This window comes from Mesocricetus auratus, unplaced genomic scaffold (assembly GCF_017639785.1).
Source record: "Mesocricetus auratus isolate SY011 unplaced genomic scaffold, BCM_Maur_2.0 Super-Scaffold_100007, whole genome shotgun sequence".
NCBI classification, from domain to species: Eukaryota; Metazoa; Chordata; class Mammalia; order Rodentia; family Cricetidae; genus Mesocricetus; species Mesocricetus auratus.
The window spans coordinates 39,998,916-40,020,863 of NW_024429191.1; the positions used below are offsets into that span (position 1 = coordinate 39,998,916).

Consider the following 21,948-nt stretch of genomic DNA (forward strand, 5'->3'; position numbering starts at 1 on the left):
ATTAAATCTGAAGGGGAAAAAAAATCCCACTCATTTGGACTTTTAACCTGAATAGTGATTTAAAACTCTTAGGAAAGCAATTTTATTCCATTGAGACAAAACCAGCCTTAGAGATGCTCACAGCAGGGAACAACATTCTAATTTGGGGGACTAAGTCCCAGAAAAGTGACAATGTAGGCAACTGGCTTAAAGCCCATTTGGGTAAAGAGTAATCGCAGGAGCATTTGAGATACAAACTAGTGCTTCTGATTTTCCTGTGGCTAGTCTCAGACATACCAGCAGATGCTTAGGGGTCATAAGACAGTATGGTTGATCCCTGATTAGGGCTGGAGACATAGCTCTGTGGTTTAAAGTACCTGTTGCCTTTGTAGAAAACCTAGGTTCAGTTTTCAGCACCCATATGTATGGAGGATTTGACATTCTGACCTCAGAGGACACCAGGCATGTGGGCAGTGCACATGCAAAAGTGAAAGCAAAACACCAATACAAAGCAATCTTAAGAAGATGGAGCCGGGCGTTGGTGGTGCATGCCTTTAATCCCAGCACTCGGGAGGCAGAGGCAGGCGGATCTCTGTGAGTTCGAGGCCAGCCTGGTCTACAAGAGCTGGTTCCAGGACAGCCTCCAAAGCCACAGAGAAACCCTGTCTCGAAAAACCAAAAAAAAAAAAAAAAAAAAAAAAAAAGAAGATGGAGAAGAAGAAGACAATGATGAGATGGAGAACAGCCTTTGAAGGCTCAGTGTGGGCAAAAGAGATGTTCTTTCTACTGGAGAGCCCTTAGTACTTGTCTCTCCACTAAGCACCCTTTGAATTCCAATGCATCCTCAGGAATTGGAATAATGTTCTTTGAAAATCTTTAAGAGAGAGAGAGAGAGAGAGTGTGCGCGCATATGCATTTAGTTTATGTATTTATGTATATAAGCATGTAGAGGCCAGAGGTAGATGTCAAGTTAATTTTCTACTATTGTGGCCATCTTATTTTTTACAACAGTGTCACTCAATGAATCAGGCTGTCTCTAGTCTAACTGGTCAGCAAGCTCCAGTAATCTGCCTGTCTCTGTCAGAAGTAGGCATCAGGTCCCCTGGAACTGAACTTACAGACCGCTGTAAGCCACCTTGTGCTGGGAATCACACCCATTTGGTTAGATTTTAGAAGGAATATAAGAAAAATTCCCCATTACTTTGGAAGTACACCACATAACACACACACACACACACACACACACACACACACACACCATAAATATGTAGATTATTTATTATTGTCAGTGGAACAAAAGAATAAAATTAACAGCTCAACAGTTTAGCCCTGCTAAATTTCCTGAGGGACAGAGACTTGGAGTTTCTAAAAAGAAGTTACGCCGGGCGTTGGTGGCGCACGCCTTTAGTCCCAGCACTCGGGAGGCAGAGGCAGGCGGATCTCTGTGAGTTCGAGGCCAGCCTGGTCTACAGAGCGAGTTCCAGGACTGCTTCCAAAGCCACAGAGAAACCCTGTCTCGAAAAACCAAAAAAAAAAAAAAAAAAAAAAAAGAAGTTACAGGGGCTGGAGAGATGGCTCAGTGGTTAAGAGCACATGCTCCTCTTCCTGACGACCTGAGGTCGATTCCCAGCACCTATATCAGGTGGCTTACAACTGCTTATAACCTCGGCCCCAAGGGGATCTGACACCTTGGACCTCTGTAGGCACTTGTATTCATGTGCATATCTGCTCCCATCACTAAAAATAATAAAAATAAATATTTAAAAAGTTACAACTTGCAGAAACCAGGCCTTTAAAAGCTTAAAGTAGAGACTGAAGAAATGGGTGATATGCATAGTAAGAAATGCCTTTTAGATCTCTAGAAATAGCTTAGTTGGAAACCCCACTACACTCAAGGCTGCACCTGATTGATAACCAGGACCCAGTGACATCAAGAAACCAGACACAAGAATGTGTAAACGGACAACTCCATGACTCCCACCTGACAGTATATTAGCAGAGATCACGCGCAATCAATGCATAGCTCTTCACCTCTTCAGGACTGCCGAAGACACTGGGGAGACACCACCTTGATCTGTTCTGCTGCTGGAGAGTCCCCCCTTGGCATCCTGACCCTAGAATTTGAGACTATGGTTAGAGGCTGGACCTGACCTTCAGCTAAGATACACTTCACAGGTGACCAGTCTTGGGGAGATAGGCTTAGGACTGTAGTTAGGAATTTAGAGTGTGAGTCTTGTGTGATCTTCAGCATAATAAAATATAACTTTTGTTATACCAACTATGCATACTTACCTTCTTACTTCCTACAAATGACCCAGCAGTTAAGAGCACTTCCAGAGGACCTCAAGTTCCATATCCAGCGTCCACATGGCAGCTCACAACCATGTGTAACTACAGTTCCAGGAGACCCGGTGACTCCATCAGGCATGCAAATAGTTTTCAGGCATACATGCCTGCAAAACATCCATATACATTAAAAAAACAGAAAAGAGAACACTCTCTCTATATATGTATGCATATACACTCATATATATATATATGTGCGCGCACACACATAAACACACACACACACACACACACACACACACACACACACACACACACATATATGCATTTAGAGTAGATCATGCTGACCGGGCGTTGGTGGCGCACGCCTTTAATCCCAGCACTCGGGAGGCAGAGGCAGGCGGATCTCTGTGAGTTTCGAGACCAGCCTGGACTACCAAGCAAGTTCCAGGACAGCCTCCAAAACAATACAGAGAAACCCTGTCTCGAAAAAACCAAAAAATAAAAAAATAGAGTAGATCATGCTTTAGAGGCTAATTAAAATATGGGAAGGGGCCGGGCGTTGGCGGCGCACGCCTTTAATCCCAGCACTCGGGAGGCAGAGGCAGGCGGATCTCTGTGAGTTCGAGGCCAGCCTGGTCTACAAAGTGAGTTCCAGGACAGCTTCCAAAGCCACAGAGAAACCCTGTCTCGAAAAACCAAAAAAAAAAAAAAAATATATGGGAAGGGATTTAATTCATAAGGAACTAATTACCCAGGTATTGGAAAACTTACAACTACCTGAGGAAACAGCAGTTGTCCAATCCCTTGGCACTAAAGGGACACGACTCTAAAGCCCAGGGAAACAGACTGGCTGACAAAATACCATGAGGAGGCACAATGGGATCCCTCCCCTCCCACACCTATAACTATAACTTGCAACCTCAGCTGAGAAAATGCCTCCATCAGATTGCTTGTAGCCAAGTCTTAGAGGGCTGGGAGGGATTTTCTCAGTTAATGATTGATGTGAGAGGGTCCAGACCGATTGAAGGCAGTGCCACTCCTGGGCAAGTGGTCCCAGTGTAGAAGAAAACAGGCTGAGGAAGCCAGTCAGCAGAATTCTGCTTGAGTTCCTGCTTGAGAACTTGAATTCAAGTTCCTGCTTGAATTCCTGCCCTTCCCTCGCTTCCCTCGGTTATAGACTGTATTAGTCAAGGTTCTCTAAAGGAATAGAACAGATAGAATGAATATATATGGGATTTTTTTTAGAGTGGCTTATAGGCTAAGGTACAGATAATGACTGTTTCGAGTTTGAAGAAGAATGGCCCTCATAGGATCATATATTTGAATGTTTAATCATCAGGGACTGGTACCACTTGAGAAGGATTGGGAAGTGCGGCCTTGTCGGAGGAAGTGTGTCACTCGGGGTAGGCCTTGAGGTTTCAGAAGTCCAAGCCAGGCTCAGTCCCTGTCTTTTCCTGCTGCCTGTGGATCCTGATGTAGACTTTTCAGTTACTTCTCCTACACCATGTCTGCCTGGGAGCCACCATGATAATAATGGACTAAACATCTGAAACTGTCAGCCAACCCCAAATAAATGCTTTCCCTTATAAGAGTTGCTGTGGCCATGGTGTCTCTTCACAGTAATACAACACTGACTAAGACAGCTGTCTCCCAACGGAAAGATCAAGAATCCAGAAGCTGTTCAGTCTGGATGTCCAGCGACAATGTGATTCTGGAGTCCCAGAGCACTGAATCTTAGAGAGCTGCCTGTCTTGGTCTATGTTAGAATCCTGAAGAAGCAGGGGGTTTTTTGTTTTTGTTTTTCGAGACAGGGTTTCTCTGTATTGTTTTATTGGAGGCGATCCTGGAACTCGAACTCACAGAGATCCGCCTGCCTCTGCCTCCCGAGTTCTGGGATTAAAGGCATGCGCCACCAACGCCCGGCGAAGAAGCAGGTTTTAATACCAGAAAATATCCTCAGCCACAGGATAGATGCCCTTGCCAGTGAGAGTGAGGAGAAGCAGGCAAACAGTGAGCTTCCTCTTTTTTTTTTTTTTTTTTGGTTTTTCAAGACAGGGTATCTCTGTGGCTTTGGAGCCTGTCCTGGAACTAGCTCTTGTAGACCAGGCTGGTCTCGAACTCACAGAGGTCCACCTACCTCTGCCTCCCGAGTGCTGGGATTAAAGGAGTGCGCCACCAACACCCCTGAGCTTCCTTCTTCCATGTCCTGTATGTGGGCTGACACCAGTGGGTGTGTCCCAGATTTAGGGTGGTTCTTCACACCTCACGGGGTCTAACTGAGAAAACCCCCTCACTTTCTGATCGGCCGCCAAGGTGCATATTTTCGTAAAGGCCCTCATGGGAAAACCATCACACTCAAGGTTGAATCATCAGACACTATAGAAAATGTAAAGGCCAGCCAGGTGTTGGTGGGGCACACCTTTAATCCCAGCACTCGGGAGGCAGAGGCAAGCGGATCTCTGTGAGTTCGAGACCAGCCTGGACTACCAAGTGAGTTCCAGGATATCCTCCAAAGCCACAGAGAAACCCTGTTTCGAAAAACCAAAAAAAAAAAAAAAAATGTAAAGGCCAAGACCAAGGATGAGGAAGGAATTCCTCCTGCTCGGCAGAGGCTGCTCTTTGCATGTGAGCAGATGGAAGATGGCTGTACTTTGTCTTACTACCCTTCATCTTCTTTTTCTTTTTCTTTTTTTCGAGACAGGGTTTCTCTGTAGCTTTGGAGCCTCTCCTTGAACTCGCTCAGTAGAACAGGCTGATCTTGAACTCACAGACATCCTCCTGCTTCTGCCTCCCTAGTGCTGGGATTAAAGGTGTGCACCACCACCACCTGGCTCACCCTTCATCTTCTGTTGAGAATTCATGGTGGCGCTAAGAAAAAAAAGAAGTCGGACACCGCTTCCAAGGAGAATAAGCATAAGAAAAAGATTACTTGACTGTGCTGAAGTACTACAAGGGAGATGAAAATGGCAAAATTATTGCCTTCATCCAAAATGTCCTTCTGATGAATATGGTGCTAGAGTTTTCATGGCTAGCCACTTTGACATCACTGTGGCAAGAGTTGTCTGACTTACTGCTTCAACAAACCAGAAGACAAGGTTTCTAAATAAAGGCCCTAAATAAAGGGCCTGAACAGGAAGGGAGGGAGGGAGGGAGGGAGGAAGGAAGGAAGGAAGGAAGGAAGGAAGGAAGGAAGGAAGGAAGGAAGGAAGGAAGGGAGGAAGGAAGGAAGAAAACCCCTCACAGCCAGGTGGTGGTGGTGGTGGTGGTGGTGGTGGTGGTGTACACCTTTAATCCCAGCTCTCAAGAGGAAGAGGCAAGTAGATCTCTGTGAGTCAAGGCCAGCGTGGTCTACAAAGCAAGTTCCAGGACAGCCAGGGCTGTTACACAGAGAAACCCTGTCTCAGAATTCAAAAACAAGCTGGGCCTTGGTGGCACATGCCTTTAAACCTAGCATTCGGGAGGCAAAGGCAGGTGGATCTCTGTGGGTTCAAGGCCAGCCTGGCCTACAGTGTGAGTTCCAGGACAGGCTCCAAAGCTACACAGAGAAACCCTGTTTTGAAAAAAAAAAGTAGACCAACAAAGCTTTGTGGATTATACCAGGGACCCTATTAAGGGTACTGGATGGCAGCAGCTGAATGGGGTAGGAAAATGGACTGGCCCACTCCCAGGAGAGGGTGGAGTCGGGTGTGTGATAAGAGATGGTCATCATTGCACTTTTCATTGCTCGTGACATGGCTCCCGATGGCAGCATTACAAGGACTCTTCCAGGACTATTTGTCCAATGAACTTGAAAGAGGTAAACTAAACTCAAAGGCTTCACTTCTAATAAATCACACTGGGGAGAAATTGTATAAATGTGGCAAAGCCCTAAGTTCCCATTCATCTCTTATTATTCATACTAGAGAGAAACTGTATAAATGCAAAGGTTATAGAAAAGCCTTCAAAACAAATTCAGTCCCCTAGCCTCTAGTTCTTGTGTTGTGAACAAAACTCCAAGACAACCTTCCTCTTAAACTTAGTAAGTACCTGGATATTGTGCTTAGCAACAAACCACCTCCAAGAGACAGAGAAACCACAGAATGCTCTCTCCCAGCACCACCAATGAGAACAAGCTACCTGCAATTAACAGACAAAGCCATAGAAACCACTAATGCTCTCATCTGTAGTCAACCAATCAAAAACACTAACAAACCAGTTGCCCTGACTCTGGGAAATTCCCCTAATTGTTCCCCAAATGTCAACCAATCAGGACCCAACCCATGCACCTCCCATACCTACTGATGTAATTCTATGATTTTTTTTCCTTTAAATTCTGGCAATCGACAAGGGACTTCGCTCCCTCTGGAGGATGCTAGACAGAATCCCTACTGGTAGGATTAAACAATAAAGCCTTGCATTTGCAGTTTGGTGAGTCTGTCTCCTTGGTAGTCTTTGGGGGTCTTCGAGACTTGGGCACAACAAACTGAAAGTTCAGGAATAAGTGACGCTTTCTCTCCTTTTTCTATTCTTTTTTTTTTTTTTTTTTTGGTTTTTTTCAAAACAAGGTTTCTCTGTATTGTTTTGGAGGCTGTTCTGGAACTCTAGACCAGCCTGGCCTCAAACTCACAGAGATCCGCCTGCCTCTCCTTTTTCTATTCTTAAGGAATAGTTGTTTGAAATGAGGTAATGACCTCAGTCCTGACCTTCACTGCTATGGTTCTAGGAGTAACAGTTGTAGTGGGAAGTTGGATAATCTGTGCTTACAAGGTCTGGTTCCACAATCAATAATTGACAAAATTCCTACATTTTATCATGTATATGTTACTGATGACTACCTCAGAGCAGGAAAGTCTGGCAAAATTAATTGAATTAGAAGAAAAGAATGAAATGATACTATAAAAGGGGGTGAGATTGTGGGAAATACAAATGAAATGCATTTTCTTTTCTATCAAAAGGCTTTATGAGACCAAAAATTTTTTCACCCTCAAATTGGTAGCACCACCACATGGGAAAAAGATCTCTCCCTAGGCAGCACCTGTCTAAGACTATGCACCCAAGGCTACATCCTGCTCTCCAAATTGTCCTTTGTGTTGTGCCCAAATTCTGAACCCCTAAATCACCAAGGGGCCCATTCCAATGCAAAAGCAAAGAGTCTTTTATTGTTTAACGAGCTGTCTTAACTTGGGTCCTTTGTCCATTCATCACAGTGGGTGGAGTGAGAAGGACCCGTGAAACCACGAGGCAGGGAATTTACTGGGGTGTGTAAGGGGAGTGTCTTGGGGTATGCAACAGTCTCAGGATTGGTGTGTTTCTGGGCTTGGGCAGCTTATCTTGTGTTGATTGGTCAACTGGTTGTGATCAGCTGGTTGTGATGGCCTATAGGCCCGCCCATGCTATACTCTACATGCTATTGTTACTAGTTTTACCTTAAAGCACTGGAAAGCATGCCCAGAGCCCGCCAGCTAACTTCTGATTGGTTCCTTGCCATGTGGAGGGTATCTGACCCCCTAGTGACTGGGGCAGCTCTGGCAAAGTCAGAATACTGGAAACTGAGCAACATGTGCTGAGTCAGAAGCCTATCTTGCTGGGTCTTTTCTGCAGTGTGTCATACAGCCCAAAGCAGGGGGCTGTGTGAGAGTCTGGTCCCTGCACTTTGGTTACCAGTTGTGACATTTTGAATTAGCCAAACACATAAGAGTGTGAGACCAAGTTCTGACCACTCAGACACAGGCAAAGAAATAAAAAACCTAGTGGGATAAGGGGTGTGGTAACTTGCACCTCTAGGAAAATGGACTGGCCCACTCTCAGGAGAGGGTGGAGTCGGGTGTGTGATAAGGCAGTTAGGAGGCAGAGGCAAGAGTTTGAGGCCAGCTGGTCCACATAGTGAGTTCTAAGACAGTCAGGACTACATAGTGAGTTCCTGTCTCAAAAAGAAACAAAACAACAGCCCAATGGGATAGCTCTGTGTGTGCTTCCTGGACTTAGAGTAGCTTTGCACCCTTCTGCAGAAGTAAAGTTTTTTGCTTTGCTGGAGTACTTTGTATTGTGTGATCATTTTCTTGGAACACCAGACCCATTCCTTCCTTTAAATATTTTTTTTTCGAGACAGGGTTTCTCTGTGGCTTTGGAGGCTGTCGTGGAACTCACTTGGTAGACCAGGCTGGCCTCGAACTCACAGAGATCTGCCTGCTTCTGCCTTCCAAGTGCTGGGATTAAAGGCGTGCGCCACCACTGCCCGGCTTTAAATATTTTTTTACATTCATGTATTATTTTGTGCATGTGTGCACACATAGGTAGATTAGAGGAAAACTTACAGGGGTCAGTTCTCTCCTTCCATTCATGTGATCAACTCATTGGGCTTGGAATCAAACACTGTACCTTGCTGAGCCATCTTCCTGGCCCCACACACCTCTCTCTCTCTCTCTCTCTCTCTCTCTCTCTCTCTCTCTCTCTCTCTCTCTCTCTCTCTCTGTCTCTCTCTCTCCTCTCTCTCTTTCCTTTCTTTTTTTTTAAGTTTTTATTTATTATGTATGCAGTATTCTGCTTGTATGTCTGCCTGCAGGCCAGTAGAGGGCACCAAATCTCATTACAGATAGTTGTGAGCCACCATATGGTTGCTGGGAATTGAACTCAGGACCTCTAGAAGAGCAGTCAGAGCTCTTAACCGCTGATCCACCTCTCCAGTCCCCCTCACACATTTCTTTCTTTTTTTAAAAAAGGATTTTATTTATTTATTATGTACACAGTGTTCTGTTTGCATGTATCCCTATATGCCAGAAGGTGGCACTGGATCTCATTACAGATGGCTGTGAGCCACCATGTGGTGGCTGGGAATTGAACTCAGGTCCTCTGGAAGAGCAACCAGTGCTCTTAATCTCTGAGCCATCCCCCCCCCCACACACACATTTCTAACAGCCACGGGGACCCTCAGATATCAGCTGACCTAGGTAAAAATCTTGGGGTTGCAAGTTCAGAAAGCTCATGCCCGTTAGCATTCAAGATGAGCACTGTGGGTGTCCTGGTTAGTTTTAGTCAACTTGACGAAAGCTAGAGTCATGTGAGAAGAAGACTTCAGTTGAGAAAATGTCCCCACTAGAGTAGCCTGTGCTCTATTTCCTTGACTAATGGTTGATGTAGATGGGCCCAGGTCACTGTGTGCAAAGACACTCCTGGGCTGGTGGTCCTGGATTAAATCCCAGCACTTGGGAGACAGAGGCAGGCAAATCTCTGTACCTTTGAGGCCAGTGGCCTGGTCTTCAGAGTGAGTTCCAGGATAGGTGGGGCTACCCAGAGAAACCCTGTCTAGAAAAACCAAACCAAAGAAAAGAAAAGAAAGAAAGAAAGGAAGAAAGAAAGAAAGAAAGAAAGAAAGAAAGAAAGAAAGAAAGAAAGACTAAGCAATCCATGAAGAGCAAGCCAATCGCAGTGTTCCTGCATGACTTCTGGTTCAGTTCCTGCTTTGAGTTCTGGTCCTGACTTTCCTCAGTGATGGTCAGTGACACAGGATATGTAAGCAAAAAGAAACCCTTTCCTTCCTGTCATGTCCAAAAGAAACTGGGGTCAAATGCCTCTTAGCATACCCGAGAGCATGCTGACATCTCTCAGCATCTCAAGTATCTGTTACAGCTCTTCTCACAACACCCCCGCCCCCCACCCCCTGCCCCCTGTCCCTTTCATGGCCCAGTACAGTCTGCAGGTCATGTTGAGTCCACTACTTTCTCTTCCTGCTCCAGAATCTTCCAAATGCCTCTGACTGTACGCTCCCTGGCAGCTACAATAAAACCCTTCTCCTCAGTCATACCTTGGGTGAGTATGTCCTCATTTCATTCACTTCCCAAGTTCATTTTGGTTATGGTTTTATCCTTAGGGTTTATCACAGCAATGAAACCCTAAGATGGAAGGTGAGTGTGCTGTGGGCTGCAGCCTCAGATACATGATGAGCTTTCAGTGGCCGGAAGACCCATGCACCAACACTGTTGAGAAATAAGCGGAATGTGAGCCTTTGTTCACTCATCATAGTGCTAGGGGCATTAATTCCCAGTGTCACGGACGGAACCCAGGGCCTCACACTTGCTAGGTAAGCACTCTTGTTGCTGTGTCAGAATGGGTTCCATTTGATCTCTAACCTACACTTATTTATAAGGAAAAGTCAGGCCACCCAAGTGACACAGCTGCACCACAGGCTGTTGATGCAGAAAGCAACTATACAGAGAGCCAAGACAGTGTTCTTCCCTTCTCTCTGGGCTTAGGCCTTTGGTGGCTGATGGGGAAGTGGGACTGTGGTCTGTGGCCAACACCCTGCACTCTGTGGATGGTCTGGTTGCTCTGTAGAAGGCAGGCACTTCCAGTCAAGGAAGGCTAGTACTCTGGGCTTTACTCTGCTGAAGAGTGTCAGCTTGAAGACAGAGGATTCTTCACAGCTCGCTGGGATCTGATACTCTCTTAGTATGGGGTACTAATACTCACACACATAAACAGACATACACGCATACATGTACATATAAGTAATAAAATAAATCTTTTTAATGGAAAAAGACAGGGAGGAGAGGATGGTTTGGTTGGTAAAGTGCTTGACACATAAACATGAGGACCAGATTTTGAATTCCCAGAATTCACATAAAAAGCCAAGTGAAAGCCAGGCATGGTGTGGTGGCACACATGTTTAATCCCAGCTTTGGGGAGGCAGAGACAGGCATATCTCTACAGGTTCTAGGCCATTCTGGTCTACAGAGAGAATTCCAGGCCAGCCAGAGCTACATAGTGAGACTGTGTTTCAAAATTCCAAACAAACAAACAATAGTGCAACAGTGTGCCTGTAATCTCAGTATTGGGAGGCAGAGATAGGGTCCCTGGGAATTGATGACCAGTAGAAACAAATCAGAATCTCTAGGTTCAGTGGGAGACCTTGTTTCAAAACACCGGGCAGAGAGCAACTGAAAAAGAAACCTGATTTTATCTCTGGCCTCTGTTCACACATGTACACATACACATGCACACCTCTAGACACATGCACTCACACAGGTGTACATATATGGGCATGAAAATACCCATCCACACACACAAAGATGAAACTGAATTTAAAATTTAAAAATAGAAGAAAAGTACTCACAAAATGAATAAAGTATCTAAAGATGTGGTTGCAGGCTTCTCAAAGAGCAGCTGCACCCATGTCCTAAATGGGTCAACGTAAGAACCTTGAGAATCCTGGGCTTGGGACTCTGTTCTTAGAAGGATAACACAAGCAGGCAGGCAACCATACTTTAATGACACGATTGTAAGGTGACACTAGCAGGAGAACAGGCTAAAGAAAGCCACATCAAAGCTAACTTAGAGAAGAAGTCAGAGAAAGACTAGCCGGCCCCCTCCACCTGCACTTCATGTAAGAGAGGAGCCTGGAGAAAAGCCAGTGTTACAGAGATGCTGGAGAGACAGATCCGGTGGAAATAGCCTATAAAGGGTCCCTGGTCTCAGGGCCAGTGCTTTGGGGGCGTTTGTAACCATGCGTTGTTGGTACAATCCTTGGTTCTCAGACACCAGAATCTGGAAGTCAGTGTCCTCCAAATTCAGATCCATGCCTGCAACAAAACTCAAGTGTGAGATACTAGCTTTAAAAAAAGACAATAATATAGGTCTCTGTTAAAATTATATGGAGCAAGCCTACCTGTATTCTGCATGTGACTGCTTGTTGGAATTGCATCTTCTGTAATTACCATTATGAAAAGGGAGTAATTTGGAAACATAAAGATATGCACACAGATATTTTACAATAGAATTTAATTAATTAATGTGTATGGGTATTTTTAGCTTTTACTTATTAGTTTATTTAGGTTTTTTGAGACAGGGTTTCTTTGTGTAGCCTTGGCAGTCCTGAAACTAGCTCTGTAGACAAGACTATCCTTGTATTCACAGAGAGTCATCTGCCTCTGCCTCCTTGGTCTTGGAACTAAAGACATGAGCTACAACAGCTCAGCTATGTATGCATGTTTTGCCCGTATATAAGTCTATGTACTGCTTGCATGCCTGGTACTGTGGGGAGGCCAGAAGAGGACATGAGATTCTCTGGGTGTAGCTACAGGTGGTTGTGAGCTAACATGTGGGTCTGGGAACCAAATCCAGTTCCTCTGTAAGAGCAGCCGGTGCTCTTAACCACTGATCCACCCTTCTAGGCCCAAGATATTTATTTTGTTGTTGTTTGTTTGTTTGGTTTTTGATTTTTCAAGGCAGAGTTTCTCTGTGTAGCTTTGGTGTCTGTCCTAGCACTTGCTCTGTAGACCAGGCTGGCCTCAAATTCATGGAGATCTGCCTGCCTCTGTCTCCCAAGTGCTGGGATTAAAGGCCTGTGCTACCACTTCCAGCTATTTCTCTCTCCCTCCCTCCCTCCCTCCCTCCCTCCCTCCCTCCCTCCCTCCCTCCCTCCCTCCCTTCCTCCCTCCTCTCTCTCTCTCTCAAGATTTAGTTATTATTTTTATTTTATGTGTGTATAGGTGTTTTGTCTGCATGCATGTCTGTATTGTGTATCAGTGCATGCCTGGTGCCCTTAGAAGAGGAGTTTTGGAGTTACCAATGGCTATTAGGTGCCATGTAGGTTCTGAGAACAGAACCTGGGTCCTCTGCAACGGCAATAAGTGCTCTAAGCTGCTGAGCTGCCTCTCCAGCACCCACCCCACTCATTTTTGAGACAGTGTCTTACTATATAGTCATGGCTGGCCTGGAGCTTTCTATGCAGACAATGGTCTTGAACTCATAGAGATCCTCCTGCCTCTGCCTCCAGAGTGCTGAGATCAAAGGCACGTGACACCATGAAGATCAGATATTACTTAATATGGTATATAAGTCTTTATTTGTTTTTTTTTTTTTGAGACAGGGTTTCTCTGTGTAACCACTCTGGCTATCTTGTAATTGACTTTGTAGATCATGCTGGCCTTGAACTCACAGAAATATGCCTACCTCTGCTTCCTGAGTACTGGAGTACTGAGTACTGCCACCACCGCCCAACATGGAATTATATCTTTGGTGCCTGCATTATCATCAAATAATAAGTGGATCCTTGGCTAGAAAATGAAAGCAATGAAACCAAACTAACTTGTCGGGGACAGTCGATTAAGAAGCAGCAGTAAACTGGGCGTTGGTGGTGCACGCCTTTAATCCTAGCACTCGGGAGCAGAGGCAGGCGGATCTCTGTGAGTTCGAGGGCAACAGGATGGAGGCATAGCTCCATTCTGTCCCCTACAGCAGCCTGGAAAGTTTTATTCCTTTAGGGACTTCTATTCTGGCAAAATCAGGATTTGTGGCTTTAATGCCCAAAGTGCTTTCAGTGAAGCAGAGCAAGAGATTCATTAAAAGATAATATGATGCGGGTGGTGAAGAGCCCCAACAGTTAGCCCCCCAACAGTTAGAAAATTACTAAGCTGTCCCATCCTTGGACGTGAGCAGCTACACTTAAACATCTTCCCCTGGTGGTCCTCAAGGACTTGGGAACATTCCCCAGACCTCAAGGTTCCAGGCCGCTCACAAAGTTGAGCCAGGGCACAGATGTTGCCTGAGACAGATAACGAGCCAGTCAGCCAGACAGCCACAGGCATACGTGATTCATGAAGGTCTGGCACCAACTTCCAAACTCCCCTTGTACCCCCACCACCCCGTTTGCGGTTTCAGGCTTTAAAAACTTGCTGTAATTTCTTCTCGGGGTTCACTCCTTCCCAAGGCTGCTGAACCCCAGAGCACCGGCTTAATAAAAATTCTCTTGCATTTGCAGCGATCTTCGACTCCCTGGTGGTCTTTGGGGCGAAGGTCCTGAGAGAAAGACTGAAGGGTCTTTCAGTGGGACTTGAAGTGGTAAAATCAATGCTATGAAGGATTTACTAATAAACTTGCTTAGGAAATAGGAAGTTACACAAAATAGAATGTAGCTAAAGGAGCTCTGCTTCCAATGTGACTGGAAGAAAAGTATACTGTTAGAAACTGTAGGAATGACAATTTTGTACTGTAAGTGAAGTTTGGGGCTGTTGAGAAAACATTTCTGCTAATGTTTGTTCGCTAAGACTGACTTCCAAGTAGGTTCCATTTCCATAATGAAAGGAGACAGCAGCAAACCCAGGCTCATCCCATATCAAAGAACATGCCTCTAACAGGCAGCAAACCCAGGCTCTTCCCATATCAAAGTACATGCCTCTAACAGGCAGCAAACCCAGGCTCATCCCATATCAAAGAACATGCCTCTAACAGGCAGCAAACCCAGGCTCTTCCCATATCAAAGAACATGCCTCTAACAGGCAGCTCTGGGGTCTGCTGTTAAGTCTCCTGTGCGCTTATCAGGAAAAGCATAATTCTCCCAGGTGGGCAAGATGACCCTGAGCCACAACTATCCAAAAAGACCACTGATGTACTCAGATAATTCCAGGGACCAGGCATGGTGGACACAAGCTTTTAATCCCAGCACTCAGGAGGCAAAGGCCAGCAGATCTCTGTGAATTTGAGGTTAACATGATCTACAAAGTGAGTTCCAGGACAGTCAGGCCTCCGTAGAGAGACCCTGTCTTAAAAAAACAGGCATTAAAAAAAAACCCTAGAAAAGAAACAATTCTTGGGTTGGAGGAATGCCTCAGCCGTTAAAGGCTAGGCTCACAACCAGAAATATGAGCTGAGTTCCCAGCACCCACAGCTGTCCCTTCAGCTAAAAAGTAAAATAAAATAAACAAAAAAGAAACAAAAAGACAAAAAGAATGAAAAAATAATTCTGGTAACATATTTATTATGTAAATCTGTCATTTGCTCAAATGGCCAGATCTCAGTCTCCTGTCTCTGTTTAAATTGTTGAGTGCGACCTGGGGCAGAGATCAGAAAGAGCCTTAGGAATGACACTGTATGTGGAGTGTATAAGTGTAAGGATTATACAAGCCAGAAACACTTTCTGTTCAAGGCTGCTTCCCTTTTGTGCATTAGCTAGAATCGGCCTGTGCACTGTTGTTAAATAACTTTTTCTCCTATTAATCTCTAAGTGTGCAGAGTGATTTCTTACTGGAAAGGTATATTAATCTAAAACAGCTACACTATGGATCTTAAGCCCAGGAGTTAATAGAGAAGTGCTCTGGAAAAGAGAGAGAGATGCATGGGGGCAGGCATTCCTCTGAGATGTCTTTGCATATAGGATTCTGATGGCTCTCACATTACACCTCTAAAAGTTGCTGAGAACTCACCTCCCCTTAAACATTGCTCAAACAGTGTAATTTACAACAAGGTTAAAAGGTTATGAAGGAGTTGTGGAAAATGACAGATGAGTGAAAAGTGCCAAAACTCCAGGTTAGGAGTCATTTGAACTCTAAGTAAACACTGGTGACTTTAGAAGGCTTGTCTCTGGAGGCAACCTTCCTTATCATAGTGCTTGAAGGTTCCTGGCTCTCTGGTAGACCTAAGGAAAGGCTATCACAGGTTTACCATTCCAGGGTAAAGGGCTCCCTTCCCTCCATGCTTCTGGGCCTTCAGACTGGGCAGGTGGTACAGGGAAGGAAATGCACTGTAGGTTGGATTTGTTTTAAATGTTTATTTTATGTGTATGAGTGTTTTGTCTGCATATGTATGTGTACCACACATGTGCCTAGCGCCCTTGGAAGCTAGAGTGAACCACTATGTAGGTACTGGGAATTGAGCTCAGAGCAAGTGCTTTTTAACTGAGTCATCTCTCCAGCCCCTATATTTTTTTTAAAAATTAATTTTATTTATTTTATGTTTGAGTATTTTGACCGTATGTGTATCTGTGCATCAAGTCAGTGGCTGGTGTCCTTGGAGGTTAAAAGAGGGTGTGAGATCCCCTAGAACTGCCATGTAGATGCTGGGTATTGAACTCAGGTCCTCTGGAAGAGCAGCCAAAGCTCTTAACCTCCTGAGTCAGTACAGCCCTTTCTCACACACCTCTCGCCTTGTTTCTTATTTATTTAATGTGTGTGTATGTGTGTGTGTGGTGTGGGTTTTCTGTGTACTTGATGGGCATATGCATGTGTGCTAGTGCACACATACTTGTACATGTGTGTTCACCTATGTAAAGGCTAGAAATTGATGCCAGGTGTCTTCCTCAATTGTTTTTCACCTTCAGTTTTGAGACAGGCTCTCTCTCTTCCTGAACCCAAAGCTCATAGATTGGCCAGTGAAATTCAGGGATCAGCCTGTCTCCTGTCTCCCTCCTGCAACACTTGGATTATGGGCACAAACCACCACACCAAGTTGGTTTTGTTGTTGTTGTTGTTGTTGTTGTTTTCAAGACAGGGTTTCTCTGTGTAGTCTTGGCCATTCTGGAACTCTGTAGACCAGGCTGGCCTTGAACTCACAGAGGTCTGCCTGCCTCTGCCTCCCGAGTGCTGGGATTAAAGGCGTGTGCCACCACCGCCCAGCTCTTGGTGCACTCTTGCACTAGGGTTGAAGTTCACGGAAGTCAGCACAGCCCTCGCTCTCGTCTTTCTGTGCACTCTGCGAATCATGCGAGCTGCTGTCTCAGGGCTTTTGCACTGTCTCTGCTTCCTCTGGGCAGTGTTCCTTTTCTAGATCACCTCACTTTTCCCTTCCTACATTCCATCCAGTGTTCTCTAGCAAAACCCAAGCTCTTTCCCCTAATCCGAAGAAAGGGTGGAGCATGGGTGGACTGCTCAACACTAAGTTCATATTAGGAGAAAGGGAGCACATGCCATAGCTGAGGCTTCAGCAGTGACACAACCCCAAGAGCACGTTCCCAAGGCCCTTTCCCAGTCCCTTCCTGATGGACCTGGATCTGCCTTCCAGGAGGATGCTCCCCATTCAGTTTTCCTTAGGTTCAAATCTGCTGTGAGAGCAGGTTTGGGACTTGAGGCTTGCTTCACAGCCATAGGTTCTCTGGAGTCCTTAGCAACAAAGTCCCCTCAGGAATTTGGTAAGCTTTCTTTGCAGCAAGTTCTGCTTGTGACCGCACCTTTCCTAATATGGACTGTAGTAGCTCTATTGCTTTACTTCCTGTCTGCCAGAGTTCTGTCTCTGTCTCAGTGAACTACACTGAGAGAGTGGCCGTGGAGTGCATTTGATCCCAGCTGGGGCTGGGGGTGGGCTGGGGGTGGGCTGGAGGCATCTGTTCACAGCTCCTGGGAACTCTTCCACCATCTTGGCAGTGGGGAATCCTTTAGACATGATTCCTAGTCCACAGTGCTCTTGGGAGGTGGTAGGACCTTTAAGTGGTAGAGCCTAGAGGAAGTTAGGTCACTGATGTTGTGACACCAAAAGCGATACTGGGACCCCAACCCTTCCATGTTGTTATTTCCTGGCCTTGAAATAAGTGTTGTGTTAACATGTTCCCTGCCATTGCCATCCAGGACCCCAGCAGAGACCTAACAGCAATGAGTCTACAACATCATTGTTTTAGACGACTAAAACTATGGGCTAACATAGGCCATCACTTACAAGTTAATTATCTCAGTAGAAATCAAACATGGAGGCTGTTAAGTAGTTCATTTTTCAAACACTGGTAGGCCAGACACTCCCTATCCTTTCTTGTTTACACACTGTAACTTGCATGAGCTGCACACCCACTCACTCTTCCACCTGTCATTTACCCACCTGTCTGTCTGTCTGTCTGTCCGTCCGTCCGTCCATCCTTTTGTCCATTTACCTGTCCATTCCCTCATCTACCCACTTACCATTCTGCTGACACACCCAATTATTCCCCATCTGTCCATCCACCTTCCCACTTATCCATCCATTCATTCATCCATCTGTCCAGTTCTCTATCCATCACTCCGTCTAACAGATATTTTGTATAGTCTATATTTGCTGGGCATTGAGCTAGATGCTGTGATGTCTCAGAAAGAGAAAGAGAAGCAAGCTGTGAGTCGTGTAGTGCTGGCCTGCAACCAAAGCACCCGGGAGGTTGAGGCAGGAGGATCAGGAATTAAAAGGCCCCAACAACAAAACAATTTTGGAGCCAAAAAAATTTTTTTGTAAGATTCTGTCACAAAGCTGGGTGGTGGTGGCGGCGGCACACGCCTTTAATCACTCAAGAGGCAGATGCAGGTGAATCTCTGTGAGTTTGAGGCCAGGCTGGTCTACACAGTTAGTTCCAGGCCAGTCAGGGCTGTTAAACAGAAAAACTCTGTCTTGAATGCCCCCCCACCCGCAAAGATTCTGTCACAAAACAATATGAAACAAATCAAAAGGCAAACAAAGCACAGAAGATATAATACAGGCTCTCATTGCTGGGGCTGGGGCTTGCATCCTAGCAAAAAGAGACAATGGATTGGATGACAAAGAATATAAAAGAAATATATGGTATAAGAAGAAGTTAAGGCTTGGGAAACACAGAGCAGGGTAAGGGAGTCAGGAGAGGAGGCTGTAGCAATTTAAATGAGGGTAGAAGGATGGAAAGAAAGTCTTACTGAGAAGGAAACAGCTGGGTACAGATCTGAAAATGTGGAGAGAACTAGGACCATGCATGGCTCTCTCTACACCATGAGCAGAGGCAGCAGCATCAACAAAGACCCCAAGGCAGAATAGGAGGAGGTTTCTGGAAAACTGAGATGGAGCAGTAATGGGAGAGAAGGTTGGAGACTGCGGAAGGCCTCTAGGCACAAAGTATCCTTTAGGCTTCCTCCAAACCCCGCCCGTTAGACAGGGTCTCATTATGACTGATGTCAAACTCAGAGATCCACCTGTCTCTGCCTCCTGAGTGCTGGGACCAGGCTCAGGTCCTTTCTTTAAGAAAACCATCTAGGTTCTCAGACAGGAGCTGTGCTCATGTGTAGACATGGGCAGTCTCTCTACAGAGTTTCAGCGTGTGTACCTTCTCAGGACTTTGCCCAGGCGCTAGCAGATCCCAGGAAGATGGAGTCTCGTCTGTCCTGGTTACCTGGTTACTTACTGGTGCTGCCTGCTGGGCAGCCCTGAACCTCAGAGGGACAGCTCCCGGTAAGCAGTGAAGGATCTCCACAGCTTGCAAGAGGCTGATAAGTGGTTATGGGTTGAATCTGAAATGTTCCTTTCAGGGTCCTGCTTTGAATACTTGGAACCCTGCTGGTAGCGAGCGCCATTTTTGCAGGTTATGAGCGTGACTTGGCTGGGGGAAGGCACTGGGAGTGGGGCCTCTGAAGCCAGAGGAGCACATGAAGGCGGTAAACATGGAATTGGTGGGGGTTGGGCTGGTGAGATTCGGTAAATTCTTCAGTTAGGGAGAAGGGCATGGGATCCCCGAGTGTCTAGTTCTTCACTGTGCTGATGAAGAGGCTCCCAACATTCCCACTGCCACAAGCTTCTCCATGACATCATGCTGCCATGAGCGTTGTCATGGCTTCCTCCTCGCTGTGGGCTGACCCCTATGGAACTGAGTCAAAAGAAACCTTCCTTCTGTTGCTTCTGTAAGATACTTTGGTAATACTGACAAAAGAAGCTGATAAACATGTGATGGTCTGATGGCCTGAGTTTATCCTATTTCCTATACCCTGAAACTCCGGTTCTCAAAGAGGAGCTCAAATAGGAGGCCAACATAGTGGGCAGCACGGTGAGATCCTATTTCCTGTTGGCAGGAGGCTCATTCCTCCTTTCCTCAGCCTCACAGCATGCCTGGCTGGGATTGCCTCACCATGCTTCTCCCTCAGGAGGCTGACTTTCAGGAACAAATCTTCCAGGCTCTTGGTCAGGCCTTGTGGATCCCATCCCTTTAATCCATACGTTTACTGACTCTCACCAGTCAGGTCTCAGCCTAACTCCATGCTTCTTGCTCAGGTGTGCTCCCTGACCCTTGAGATGAACTGCTCCAAACAAGAAAACTGTGACTTCGGTAGTGCTGGGTTTGCACTGGCAGTGGGTGAGCTGATCATCCTCTGGAGACCTGTCTTTGAGGCCCATTATTCTCTGGTTTTCTGTTAAGGAGGGAGGATGCTGAGGATGGAGCAGAGAGCCTTATTTATGTATGCTGAGAAAAATGCTCTACTCATAAGGCTTTGCAGTATCAGCAGACTGGCTTGACTGCCCATGTTGTGCCCCTGCTTAACCTGATTGTCTGGGCGGCCAGCTCTCTTCTCTACACCAGAAGGGGCTGCTGGCCTGTAACCCACTCTTGCCAGAGCCTTACCCAGTAAGTTTTTAATCACTTCCTGTTGGTGGGGAAAGGAAGCGAAAGGAGTCTGCTTGCTCTGAGGGTGTTTTTCTTGTGGGAACAAGAGCGGTGCTCTCCTGGGACCTGTTCAGCAGGGAGAACCCTTGGCAACCGTGCGATTATGGCGTTGGAGGATTATGTCCCTCTAGCCTCAGTGCAATAACCTGAGTAGTTCTGAGATTTTGTTTTCATTTATTTATTTATTTTTGGTTTTTCCAGACAGGGTTTCTCTGTGGTTTTGGAGGCTGTCCTGGAACGAGCTCTTGTAGACCAGGCTGGTCTCGAACTCACAGAGACCCGCCTGCCTCTGCCTCCCGAGTGCTGGGATTAAAGGTGTGTGCTGCTGCTGCCGCCGCCGCCGCCGCCGCCACCACCCAGCTGATCAGAATTTTAACATTTAAGTTTTCCGCACTAAATCCTACATTGACTCATCTTCCTGTGCTGGCTGACACATTGCTGGCAGTGGGACTGACTTCCTAGAAATAGTTGCCTAAAGCTGTGAACATGGGATTGCTGATCTTCTCCCACCAAGGCATAACTCAGGAATGATTCCACTGCTGAGAGAATGGACCCCTGAAAACATACATGTGGTGCAACATATACCAGAAAGACCTGATGTTCAACCTCCAACAGTGATGAAAGGTAGACCTTTAAGAGATTTCTGGGTCATGAGGGCTCAGGCCTTAGGCATGGGTTAACCATTGCACTGTTACTGTAAAGGATGTCTGGACACACTCTCTTGCTTTTCTGCTGCCTGTCACATATGGTGTAAGTAAGAAGCCAGATGTGACCCTTGACCTTGGACTCTAGGTCGGGGAATCCTAGAACCATACAGTAGACTAATATACAAGTGCTGCAGCGATCAACTGCTTTGAAAACAAAGCCTCAAAGACCCAATGGCCTTAGAGCCTCCTGGGTGACCAGGGGTGTAGTGACTGAGGACAATACTAAAGACTAAAAAGATCACCATCAACTGTTTGTCCCTACAAGGATTCAGGCACTATGCTGGCCTGCCCCTGTCACCTAGCAGAATGCACTCAGGCAATACCCTGGTCAGCCCAGGGTTCCATCATTGCTTAGTCTGCATGCAAGTGCAAAGGACCCCTTTAAAAGACAGACCCCGCCCACTCACACTTTCTTTTCCAGCTCTTTTTGCCCACTTCTCTTTCCACCCTGTTCCCCTGGGGCAGATAGGGCTTTTCCTGTCCCCTTTTCCCTTTTGTCCTCCGTGTCTCTTTACCTCTTTCCTTCCCTGCTCCTTTTCTTTTGTGTGTGTGTTTTTTTATTTTTCGTTTTTTGAGACAGGGTTTGTCTGTATTGTTTTGAAGCCTGTCCTGGCACTCACTCTGTAGACCAGGCTGGCCTCGAACTCACCAGAGATCCGCTTGCCTCTGCCTCCCGAGTGCTGGGATTAAAGGCGTGCACCACCAATGCCGGGCTCCCTGCTCCTTTCTAATAAAACTTCTCACTTAAGCTCTGTCTGCCTGGCGTTGTTTGTCCCCCACCTCACTCACCCTTGCCTGCCACGGAATCTGCCAAGGTTCCCCCCACTTTATCCTAGCAGCCCAAGGCACTGATAGAGAACCAAAGAGCAACTC

The 21,948-nt window shown here is 46.1% G+C and overlaps 1 pseudogene; it reads left to right on the forward strand.

Annotated features, from left to right (window-relative positions):
- The first annotated feature begins 4,172 nt into the window (after positions 1-4,172).
- Positions 4,173-5,375, forward strand: LOC121141097 (annotated as a pseudogene).
- The last annotated feature ends 16,573 nt before the right edge of the window (positions 5,376-21,948 follow it).